Here is a 12,642-nt window from a genome sequence, read left to right as displayed (position 1 = left end):
TGACAGTACAGCACCAACCCTACAAGATGAGGTGTCAAAGTGGCAACTTTGGGTCGAAGTGAATCAAAATATTCAACCTTTTAGGGCTTACTTCACCTCTCAGTAAGGCTCCTCACATTCCTAGGCCTATTTCCACATTTACCCTTTCCAACCAGTACAAGAGCTTTAGCACAGTTGCCAGATTGGACATGAACTTACTACAGTAATTCACAAGTCCCAAGAATGATGTTTGTTGAGACACATTCACTGGCCTAGGGGCCGTTATGGCAGTTTCCATTTTCTTGTGTAGTCCCTCATCATCAATTACATTACCCAGGTACTCCACAGAGTCTATCAAAAAAAATCATATTACTCCCTTTTTAATTGTAGGTGGCATTTCTACATCCTTTTTAGGGTTTCTTCTAGGGTTTTCAAAATTGCTCTTTGGCAGATCCAGTAACCAAAATATCATCCAGATAATACTGGATACCTGGCAATCCACTCAAAATTTGGTCCATGGCTCTCTGGAATAGAGGCAGCACTGGTGTAATATTAAAAGGAAATCTCTAACTGAACAATCCTTGTGTATCTCTATCATCAGAGGCAGCTTAGACTCCTTCATGACGCCATTCTTCAAGTAGGCCTGTAACAGATTCATTTTTGAGAATTTTGTTCCCCCATCTAATCTGTTGAGCAGGTCCTCAATGAAGTGGTTATTGGTCTGTATTCGGGGTTGCGTTGACTGTGACCTTAAAGTCACCATGCCATCTTTAAGACAGGAAGATTAGAGTGGCCCATTCAACAGTGTTTACTGGTTCCAATGATCACAGATTTACTTGACATTCCAGTTCTGTCTCCACCTTAGGCCGGATGGTGTATGATACTGAACACACCTTCAAACTCCTTAGATGAGCCTCCTGCTTATACCCAAGTTTAATTTCTACTCCTTTCATTTTGGTGATAGGCTCTCCTTCATGCTGTACCCCTTTATAAAAGTGGAAATGTTCTGTGATCATCATTGCTTTGGTGCAAAGTAACTCCCCAACACTTCACACAGTTCTTGATATGTTTACTCTGCAGGCTTTTCTTGTTGCACCAGACTCCTTAGAATCATGAAGGTCTTTGTTCCAATGGTGGGCAAGAAAGCTGGTATTATTATGTCTTCAGCTACCTTATTCGCCTGTAAATATGCATCAAAACATGTGGTGTATTGCTTCCAATATTCTGTCTCTTCATCAAGTGGTCCCATCGCTCCAAATTGAACTACCGTTTTGTTTTCCTTCTTGGTGAATACCCTCTGTGTCAGCCACTTCCTCACCGACTATGTTAGTCTACCATTCTTCCTTGGAATTGCCTGCAGCCCATGACACCTCATGACCGTTTTATGTGATAATCTTTGTAAGCTTTTGGGTGAGTACCCCCTCTTCAGCCATTGGCTGCAGCCCTGAGTTCCCTCATGACCCCCTCTCTCAGCCTGCTTCCTGGTGCATACCGTTCTTCCCTGGTGTCAAGGTAGCATGAGTCTCCTCAAGACCACTTCCCTCAGTTGTGGTTTCCTTCACAATGCCATGGCATTTTCAATGTCAGGGTGACTTCCTTCATTCCAAAAAAGCACAGCACTTGCACACATTTTATGGCCCAAATCTAGTCCTCGTCACTCATTGTATTTGTGGTTCACTAGAACCAGAGGTAAAGCACATGGTAGATGGAGGGTAAACTTGAACAGGAAATACATAACTCTGGGTCCTCTCAGCTCCACATTGGTCTTAAAGTGCCCCTCTAGCTCCTGCCACTTGGGTCCCTGACCTGCTCTCTTCATGAGATAATATACACCCAATTAAATACATAACAGGCTTGATTTCCAATTTTGGATTAAATGAGCTGGATCGTGTTGTTATGCACGTTCCTCATGAACGGGTGCAGCAGCTTGAACATGACCTTTATACTAACCTGCAAGGTTAGAAATGCGGTTTCTACAAAGTCTGGACGACCTCCTGTAACATGGAGAAAGTTCAAGCTCGATCAGAAAATTCAAGACAAATGCAAAATGCTACAGCTTTTGGAAATTTAAAAGTAAAGCAGAAAATGTTAGAAAAATGTTGTAGGTCCAGCAACATCTGTAGAGAGATAAATAGTGGAAACTATTCAGGTCTGTAACCTTTCATGACCTTGAATTAACTACATGGGGCGCATACATTTACGTGTGCATATCCACAGCTTCAGAGCAACTGTACATGCGCAGAACTTACAGATTTGAAAGAAGAACTGGAACAACAATTGAACAGCTTCCAAAAAAAAGGTGATCAAACAGATCAGGAATTATCCCTTGCATTCTTTTAATCAGTTTTACTCTACTTCCTACATTAAAAAATTGACAGAATTGTCTATCAATTGAACGGCAACATATTGGATTATAATTGGCATAAGAAAATCAGTCCTGTTCACAATTGCATTTCAAGTAGTTTATAACCACTGGAGCTGTTATTTGCATCCAGTAGTCATTCTCAAAGATAATAATTAGTTTGTCTTGTTTGCCTCAATGGTTAGTGAATTAGCATACTTCCATCTAAATGCTGTGATTCAGAAGTGAGATATGAGAATGATAAACAAACTTATCAAAAAATAAAGTCAATACCCCCCAAAACAAAATGCAAGAATCACCATACATGATTAACCCACACAATGCAAATAGTATGATGACTCTGTACAATCTAAAGTTTGAAATTATTTCAGTCTCTATCCTCTGCTGATTATCTGGATATTTGAGGTTCTTCAGGATGTGAGGGGGATCCATATCATGTGTGGCAAGTACCAGTCAAAACAAACCTCACCTCTGAAAAATGAGTTGGATTGTGGCTAGAGCAATGCTTATAATCTGACTTGGGAAAGACAAAATAATGTCACAGTATGGGAGACACAGGACTCCAAGACTTTTGAACACTGTATTGGAGTCCTTGGTGGAAGAGATGGGATTGAGTAACAATGGTATCTGCCAGCAAGGGCAACACACTATGAAGACCATGTGAGAACAGATGGCCATGGCAATTAAATTCAAGAATCAAGGCCTGTGGATTTGGATTTAACAAGGTGTTCAATGACTTCACAGTCGAAGTTGAAAGGATTCAGAAGTTGTGAAGAAGAGTCATGGGCCTGAAATGTTAATTCTGCTTTTTCTCCACAGATGCTGCCTGATTTACTGAGTTTTTCCAGCAATGTTTGCTTTTATTTCCTATCTGGTTAATAATATCCTTTCGGGAAATAAAATGGCTGTCCTTATCTGGGCTTGTAGACATGTAATTGCAACCCCATAGCAAGGTGGATGCCTAATACCTACCCTCTGAAATGGCCTAGTGAGCTATTCAATTATATCAATTGCTAAAAAAAACTCAAAAAATGAAATTGGATTGACTAACTCGCATCGACCAAGGGACCAAAAAAGACAACAGCAAACTCGACTCTATCAACCTTACAAAGTTCTCCTTTCTAACATCTGAGGGTTAGTGCCAAAATTGTAAGGGCTGTCTTACAGTTTAGTCAAACAACAGCTTGACATAATCATAATCACAGAATCATTCCTTACACACACAATATTAGCACCATCATTGCTGTGGGGGCACATTAGTATGCAGTCAAAAGGAAGTCTGAACCCCATGGACTCTGAACCCCATGAAGTCTCATGGCACTAGGTCAATCATGGGCAAGAAAGGCTCCTACTGATTACCATGTACCCACTCCATCTCCATTTCCCTTGGCTGCTGAGTCAGTATTTCTTCATTTTGAACACCACTTGGAGAGCGCACTGAAGATGACAATGGCACAGAATGCACTTTGGGTGGGAACGTCAATGCTTATCACCAAGAGTTGGTTTGGCAGCAACATTAACTCCCTCAGTTGGTCAAATCCTAAATGACATAACTGTATATTTGGATTACGGCAAGTGATAAGAGAACAAATGAGAGGGACAAACCTGTCCTCATTATCATCAGTTTACCTGACACAGATGCATCTGTTCATATAAATATCTGGAAGAATGACCACCTCACAGTCTTTGTGGAGTTGCAGTCCCATCTTCACATTGACAGTACCCCTCAATAACTACTATTCAGAATGACAAAGACAGCATATACATGTGAAGACTACCATCTACATGTTCACCTTTAAGCTCCTCACTATCTTGACTTGGAAATATACTGCAATTCCATCAGTGTTGTTGGATGAAAATTCTGGAACTCTCTCCCTAACAGCACTGTGGCCCCAACCTGCACCAAATGGAATGCAGAGGGTCAAGAAGGCAACTCATCACCATCACCTTGACTGCAACTAGAGATGGGCAACAAATGCTACAAAAGCCAACCATCTCCATATCTCACGAATGAATAAAAATAATACTATTCCCTATAGATCATTGCAATTTTAAATAAATGTGCAAATTATTAAATAAAATTATGGAATCAATGCCATAGTCAAAAGAAAGAAACTAATAATTAACTTGTAAGTAGTTGATGATCATTTGAAGTAGTGCTAGCCAAGATCCACTCCATTACTTAATGCACACTGACAGCAAATCAGCAGTATACTTTCAGTGGTTGGGCACTGAGCATACACTAATTCTTTCATCAGTATGGTGTCCAGCATGACAAAAATGAACCAAAATGCCACTTACTGCATTTTGAACACCAAAAGGTGCAATAGAGATAAAACAATAGGTTCAGCCAATCCTGAATTTTACACTGGCACTGTCTACCTGTCCAATGTTGAGCACTAGTTGCCTCATCAATAAGTGTAGGTTGACCCATTGAGTTAATAGGTGACAGGAATCGTATAACCTGCCATCTTTATCATTGTATTTCAACTAACATGTGCAATGATTTTGTTTCTAACATTTGTTTACTTTTAATAAAGATGTAGTAATGTAATATAATTACTGCCTTCAATTTTGCATCATATAACAATGGACTACAGGGTTCAAAATGTTAAAATTAGGCTCTTTAATGGTTCAATACATTTAATCTTTAAGTACTTGAGCCTTATTGACAAAGACCACTCAGGTTTAATCCCTGGTCTGTGGTGAGGTAACTGAACTATGAGACCAGTGTGAACTCTGCTTTTGCAATCAGTGCCTTTAGGTTAACAATAATAAATTACTCAAGGGTCCAATCTGCTGATCACTGTTTAACAATTCCTGTTGCAGGTAAATGTCTGAACTTTTGGCTAGGATAGAAGAAGCTTCAATCATGCTGGCCCTCCATGCCCATGAGGAATATTGAACCAGCACACATTTCAAACCTTTAGTGAGAAATATGACCTCATAGGTTAAGCATAATAGAAATTCAAATATTTGTGGAATTTAAATTATCTTTGTCACTATGCATCTTGTTCGTTATCACCCATGTGCTGAGATGGTGATAAACGTGTCGACAATAAGAGAAAAGTTACAGAGAGAAACATTAGGAGTAAATTTTGTCTTTGTCCTTTGAAGTTAATGTGAGTCAGCAGTGTGATTTACACCAGTCCTGGTTTTCATTCTCATTCAAGTCAACGAAACTGGAGATTGCTCTCATCAACATTGGGCAAACTTTTCCACTGGGCAGGCTCATTTGTAGCTAATAGTGAGTAAGCCATCCATAAACATCCTATCCACTTTCTTGTTATGGGCCACATGTGAACATAACGTGGAGATAAAGAAAGACCAAGCTCCAACTAATTCATGTTCAACCCTCCTGATTGCTTCATAATAACAACAATGCATTTATTGACTAATAATCAGATAAAGTATCCTGAAAGATAATAAATAGAGCTGGGTAGTTGTGGGTGTGAGAAGAAAGAGTTGATTGTAGGATGGGGAGAAATTCAGGTTAACAGACACCCGCATTATTTTTATGGAGGATGCAAAGCACTGTTGATCATGTTGAACTCACAGGGACTTCCTCTTTATTACCCAGCTGAACCTCACAGAGTATGCGCAGCTTATTCTTCACCCAACATGTTTCTTTAAATCACATTCCATTCTTTTTACATGATAATATATCCTAATACAGGTTCCACCTGGATCCTATTAAATATAGTGATGGAACAGGAATGGGGCAATAAATTATTTGTAGTGTTATTCACTACTGCCACCTTGTTTCTACTGGTGGGCTCAAGTAAGACCATCCCTTTCAACCTTTTGCCTATTATTCACATAGTTATAAATATGTCAATGATCAAGACAAATCTTTTGTGGTCTCTTCATTTGACTCACTGGAAAACAAATATGTTCATATGTACTAATTCAAATGCAGACATCTATTGATTTGTAAGAGTTGACAGCTACCTTCGCTTGCACTAGTCACAAGTACTTGTTTATTGAAACTATCGAAGCAACCAAAATAGGCCACACTGATAATATCCTGCCTTGCTGCCAAACATTAGAAATGAATGTGCTCTCATCAAACTGGCATAATGTGAACAAAATCTTATCCCTGTTTATTTACATTGTCCAGATTCATTAAGCCTTTTTCATTCAACACATCAGACAGTCACTTTGAGTTCCTTTGCTAATCTTTAGCAATATTCATATCTTCAGAGGTGATGAAGTATAGAAGACAGTATCAACAGGCTTTGCAAATATCTTTCACTGAAAACAGTCCAAGCTAGTCCATCCAAGCCAAATTTTACAAAGCAGACAGTAACCACAGGTCAGCGGTGAATCAAACAGAAATGAATCAAATAAGAGCTAATGAATTAGTGCAGCAAGACTACATACCCCCTAAAAGGAGACATGTAACAGCTAATCTATTAAACAACTAATCTATCAATCCCATAACAAGAGAAACCTATATACAGTGAATCCTGAGGATGACCACTAGCATAGATCACCATCACTTTCTCAAGTACAATTAGAAATGAGAAATAAATTCTGGCCTTACAACTGGCAATCCATTCCAAAAACAAGTAAAAAAGGAACTGCAGTAAAAAGATTTTTTTTTTACCTTAACAATATTTTAAAATTGCTATCCAGGCTTGTCTGCTATCACCTCTTTTCTGTTCTTCTCTCACTGCTCTGAATAACTAACTGTGGCCTGTTTCCAAGATGGCAGGTAGCCTAAATTGGAGCTACAGGGATTAGCAAGATTTTACTGGAAACCTGACAGGTCTTGTAGATTGTCCAAACATTTATGAGGTATGAGCCCAATTCTTTTCCTGAAACCATGTTAAAATTAATATCTAGGCCAATGTTCCTTACACTGTCTGAGGAGAATGGAACTGGATTTTCCCACATGGTCAGGAAACAAGAATCAAGACTCTTCCACCTCCTGAAAGCCTTGCTTCTATGTTGTCCTTGCCTACGCAGGTGCACCCTTCATTGGCATGGAGACAGGCTCCTTGTACAATTCAGGTGGTAGGTGATGGCCCAGTGGTATTACTGAACTCTGAATCCAAAGACTCAGGGAATGTTCTGCAGGTGCAGGTTTGAATTCTACCATAAAAAACCTAGAATTAAGAGTCTTACAATAGAACAAAAGAACAAAGAACATTACAGCACAGGAACAGACCCTTACTCCCTCCAAGCCTGCGCCAATCCATATCCTCTATCTAAATCTGCCACCTATTTTCTAAGCATCTGTATCCCTTTGTTCCCTGCCATTCATGTATCTGTCTAGATACATCTTAAATGACGCTTTTGTTCCCACCCCTACCACCTCCGCTGGCAATGCATCCCACCACCCTCTGCGTGAAGAACTTTCCATCTATATCTCCTCTAAACTTTTCCTCTCTCACTTTGAACTCAATACCCCAGTAATTGAGTCCTCCGCTCTTGGAAAAAGTTTCTTGCTATCCATGCTGTCTATACCTCTCTTGACTTTGTAGGCCTCAATCAGGTCCCAGCCTCAACCTCCTTCTTTCCAATGAAAGCAGTCCTTACCTACTCAACCTTTCTTCATAGTTAGCACCCTCCATACCAGGCAAAATCCTGGTTAACCACCTCTACACCGTCTCCAAAGCATCCACATCCTTTTGGTAATATGTCGACCAGAACTGTATGCAGTTTTCCAAATGTGGCTGACCCAAAGTCCTATACAACTGTAACATGGCCTGCCAACACTTGTACTCAATACCGACTCCAATGAAGGAAAGCATGCTGTATGCTTTCTTGACCACTTTACTGCCACCTTCAGAGTATAATGGACCTGAACATGCAGATCTCTCAATTTTCCCCAGAACTTTTCCATTTACTGTATAGTTTGCTCTGGAATTGCATCTTCCAAAATGCATCACCTCACATTTGTCCAGATAGAACTGCATCTGCCATTTCTCTGCCCAACTCTCCAATCTATGTATATTCTGCTGTATTCTCTGACAGTCCCCTTCACTATCTGCTACTCCACCAATCTTGTGTCATCTGCAAACTTGTTAATAAGGCAACCTACACCTTCCTCCAAATCATTTATGTATGTCACAAACAACAGTGGTCTCATCATGGATCCCTGTGGGACACCACTGGTCATAGGTCTCCATTTTGAGAAGCTCTCTTCCACTACTACTCTCTATTTCCTGTTGCCCCACCAGTTCTCTATCCATCCAGCTAGAACATCCTGCATCCCATGCGACTTCAAATCCTTCATCAGCCTACCATGGGGAACCTTATCAAATGAGGAGAAAGTGAGGTCTGCAGATGCTGGAGATCAGAGCTGGAAATGTGTTGCTGGAAAAGCGCAGCAGATCAGGCAGCATCCAGGGAACAGGAGAATCGACGTTTCGGGCATAAGCCCTTCTTCAGGATTCCTGACCTGCTGCGCTTTTCCAGCAACACATTTCCAACCTTATCAAATGCCTTACTAAAGCCCATTTAAATGATATCTACATCTCTTCCCTCATCAATCAACTTTGTCACCTCTTCAAAGAATTCTATTAGGTTTGTTTCACATGACCTTCCCTGCACAAAACCATGCAGCCTGTCACTGATAAGCTTATTGTCTTCCAAATGGGTATATATCCTATCCCTTAGTATCTTCCCCAGTAGCCTCCCTACCACTGATGTCAGGCTCAGAGGTCTGTAATTACCTGGATTATTTCTGCTATCCTTCCTAAACAAGGGGACAACATTATCAGTTCTCCAGTCCTCTGGGACCTCCCCCATTTTCAAGGATACTGCAAAGATATCTGTTAAAGCCCAGTTATTTCCTTTCTTGCTTCCCTCAGTACCCTGTTGAAGGTTATCTGATGAAGCACCTGAGGAAGGAGCAGTGCTCCAAAAAGCTACTGCTTCCAAATAAACCTGTTGGACTATAATCTGGTGTTGTGTGATTTTAACATTGTACACTCCAGTCCAATACCAGCACCTCCAAATCATCTCAGTAACCCGGGATAGATGCCATCCGGACCTGGGGACTTGTCCACCTTAATGCCTATTAGAAAATCAATAATTCCTCCTTCCTAATGTTGACTTGACCTCAAGTAATCTAAGATCTATCCCTAACCTCAACATCTGCCATGTCCCTCTCCTCGGTGAATACCGATGCAAAGTACTCATTAAGAATCTCACCCATTTTCTCTGACTCCACGCATATCTTTCCTCCTTTGTCTTTGAATGGGCCAACCCTTTCCCTCGTTACCTTCTTGCTGCTTATATGTGAATAAAAGGCTTTGGGGTTTTCTTAAACCATGCTCACTAAAGTTATCTCATGACCCCTTTTAGCCCTCTTAATTCCTGTTTCAGATTGGTCCTACGTTCCCGATATTCTTCCAAAGTTTCATTTGTCTTCAATTGCCTAAACTTGATGTACGTATCCTTTTATCTCTTAGCTAGTCTCACAATATTACCGGTCATCCATGGTTCCTAATCTTGCCATTTTGATCCCTCATTTTCACAGGAACATGCCTCTCTTGAACTCTAATCAACCTCTCTTTAAAAGCCTCCACATATCAAATGTGGATTTCCCTTCAAACAGCTGCTCCCAATCTACATTTTCCAGCCCCTGCTGAATTTTAGTCTTGTTTAGCTCTCTTTCTTTTGGACAACTCTCGTCTTTGTCCATGAGTAATCTAAGACTTATGGAATTGTGATCACTATTCCCAAAGTAATCCCCCACTGAAACATCAACCACCTGGCCGGGCTCATTTCCCAATTCCAGGTCCAGTATGGCACCTTCCCAAGCAGTCTGTAGTACAGCCCCAACATTGTTATCGCACCCTTCCTCTTTCTGATCTCTGCCCATATTGCCTCGCTGCTTGAGTCATCCATCATGCCCTCCTTTAACACAGCTATGATATCCTCTCTGACCAGTAATGCAACTCCTCCACCCCTTTTACCTCCCTCTCTATCTTGCCTGAAGCATCTATATCCTGGGATATTTAGTTGCCAATCATGTCCTTTCCTCAACCAAGTCTCAGTAATAGCAATAACACCATACTCCCAGGTACTAATCCAAGCCTTAAGTTCATCTGCCTTACCTACTATACTTCTTGCATTTAAACAAATGCACCTCAGACCATCAGTCCCTCTGTGTTCATCCTCCGCTTCCTGCCTACTCTTCCCCTTAGTCATGCTGACTTCATTATCTAGTTCCTTACACGCTTTAGTTACTACCTCCTTCCTGTCCACTAACCTTATCATTTGGTTCCCATCCCCCTGCCATATTAGTTTAAATCCTCCCCAACAGCATTAGCAAAAGCACCCCCAAGGACATTGGTTCCAATCCTGCTCAGGTATAGACCATCTAATTTGTAATAGTCTCACCTCCCCCCCCCTACCCACCCAGAACTGGTCTTAATGTCCCTAAAATCTGAACTCCTCCCTCCTGTACCTTCTCTTAAGCCATGCATCTTCATGAACATTCTATCATTCCTACTCTGACCAGCACATGGAACTGGTAGCAACCCTGAGATTACAACCTCTGAGGTCCAACTTTTTAAATTGGTTCCAAACTCCCTAAACTCTTCATATAGGACCTCATCCCATTTTTACCTACATCATTGGTGCCTACATGCACCATGACAACTGGCTGTTCACCCTCCCCCTTGACAATTTTCTACAGTCAATCTGAGACATCTCTGATCCGTGCACCTCGGAGGCATCATACCATTCGGGAGTCTTGTTTTCAACCACAGAACCACCTGTCTACTCCCCTTATAATTGAATCATCTATGACTCTAGCCCTACCACTATTTTTCCTGCCCTTCTGAACAGCAGAGCCAGCCATGGTGCCATGAACGTGGCTGCTACTGTCTTCTCCTGGTGAGCCATCTCCCCCAACGGTATCCAAAACACTATACCTGTTTTGGAGGGATATGACTGCAGGGTATACTTGCACTGTCTTCTTGCTCATTATCTGCCTTTTGGTCACCCATTGCCTTTCTCCCTTAGCTATCCTAATCTGTGGTGTGACCAATTCACTAAAATTGCTATCCACAACCCCCTCAGCAACACGTATGCTCCAAAGTGAGTCCATCCATAGCTCCAGAGCCATCATGCCATCTAACAAGAGCTGCATCTGGACACAGTTCCTGGACATGAAGGAGCCTGGGACATCAGCTGTGTCCCTAAGCTCCTACATTGAGCAAGTGGAGCATAACATGGATCAGAGATCTCCTGCCATTTTTAATCATAAGTTTTATCTAAGTTGAGACTAAAGTTACGAAAAATGAGAGAAGTTTTTTTTTACAAATCACATGATAAAATATAAAAAAAACAGAAAATCCTTACCTTATCAACACATCACAGAGTCCTTTTTGGTTAGGGGAGGAGGGGAGGTGGGAGACACTACACGGATAGCGAGTTCAGCCGCTGCCCAAATATATCAGCTTTTTAAATGGTTTGTTTACCTTCCCAGCAGCGCCCTGATCCTCGTTCTCTCTGCCCTCGCTGAAATTAAAATGGAGGCCACAGACTTCTGAGGTAAGCATTTTTAAAATATTTGCTTACCTTCCTGGCAGCCTCCTGGTCCTTGTTCTGTCCGCCCTCACTGCGATTAAAGTGACCATGAACCATTAGGTTCACTTAAATACTTTCGGGAGGAAAACTGACATCCTTGCCTGGTGTGGCCTACATGTGGCTCCAGACCCACAGCAATGTGGTTGGCTCTTAACATCCTTCTGGGCAATTAAAGATGGGTAATAAATACTAGCCTAGCCATGATGCCCTCATTCTGTGAATGATTTTTAAAAATGTATGGGTAATGGAGGCATGGGCTGCATGCTCATTAAGCAATGGCCTTCCAGTTTGAGAGGGCAGCAGGCTACTGTGGCAGGTAAGTAAAAGAGAACATGCTTTAATATAGGAGCACTCACTTCCTAACCTTTTAAAATTTATTTTAATCAGCCAGGCCACTATTTTGGGGAGTGACTGCTTTCATTCCTGGGCAGGGAAAGAGGTCCTCAGGCCTGTCACTAGGAAGTTACTTCACGGTAACTAAAATGACTCTACCAGTGCCGGAAAATTCCAGCTGACCACTTTTAATTGCAGTTCACAATTCAATGAATCTAATCAGCCACATGATCATTTAAAAAACTGACACATCACCTGTACCAGCAGTTTGGGATCCCAAAAATTCCCATTTCCACTCCTGGCAATGCCCAAAACAATTTGCCATTGGTATTTACTTCTTAACTCGACATTGTCAAAAAAGTTTTAGAAGGTGGGTGGGTAATTCAGATTTTGGAGTTTTATTAATTTTTTATGCT

The sequence above is a fragment of the Chiloscyllium plagiosum genome, unplaced genomic scaffold, assembly GCF_037043375.1.
Source record: "Chiloscyllium plagiosum isolate Xiang-an unplaced genomic scaffold, Cpla_swu_hap1 HiC_scaffold_3, whole genome shotgun sequence".
NCBI classification, from domain to species: Eukaryota; Metazoa; Chordata; class Chondrichthyes; order Orectolobiformes; family Hemiscylliidae; genus Chiloscyllium; species Chiloscyllium plagiosum.
The sequence above is the reverse complement of the archived record's forward strand: the minus strand, read 5'-3'. Positions refer to the sequence as shown.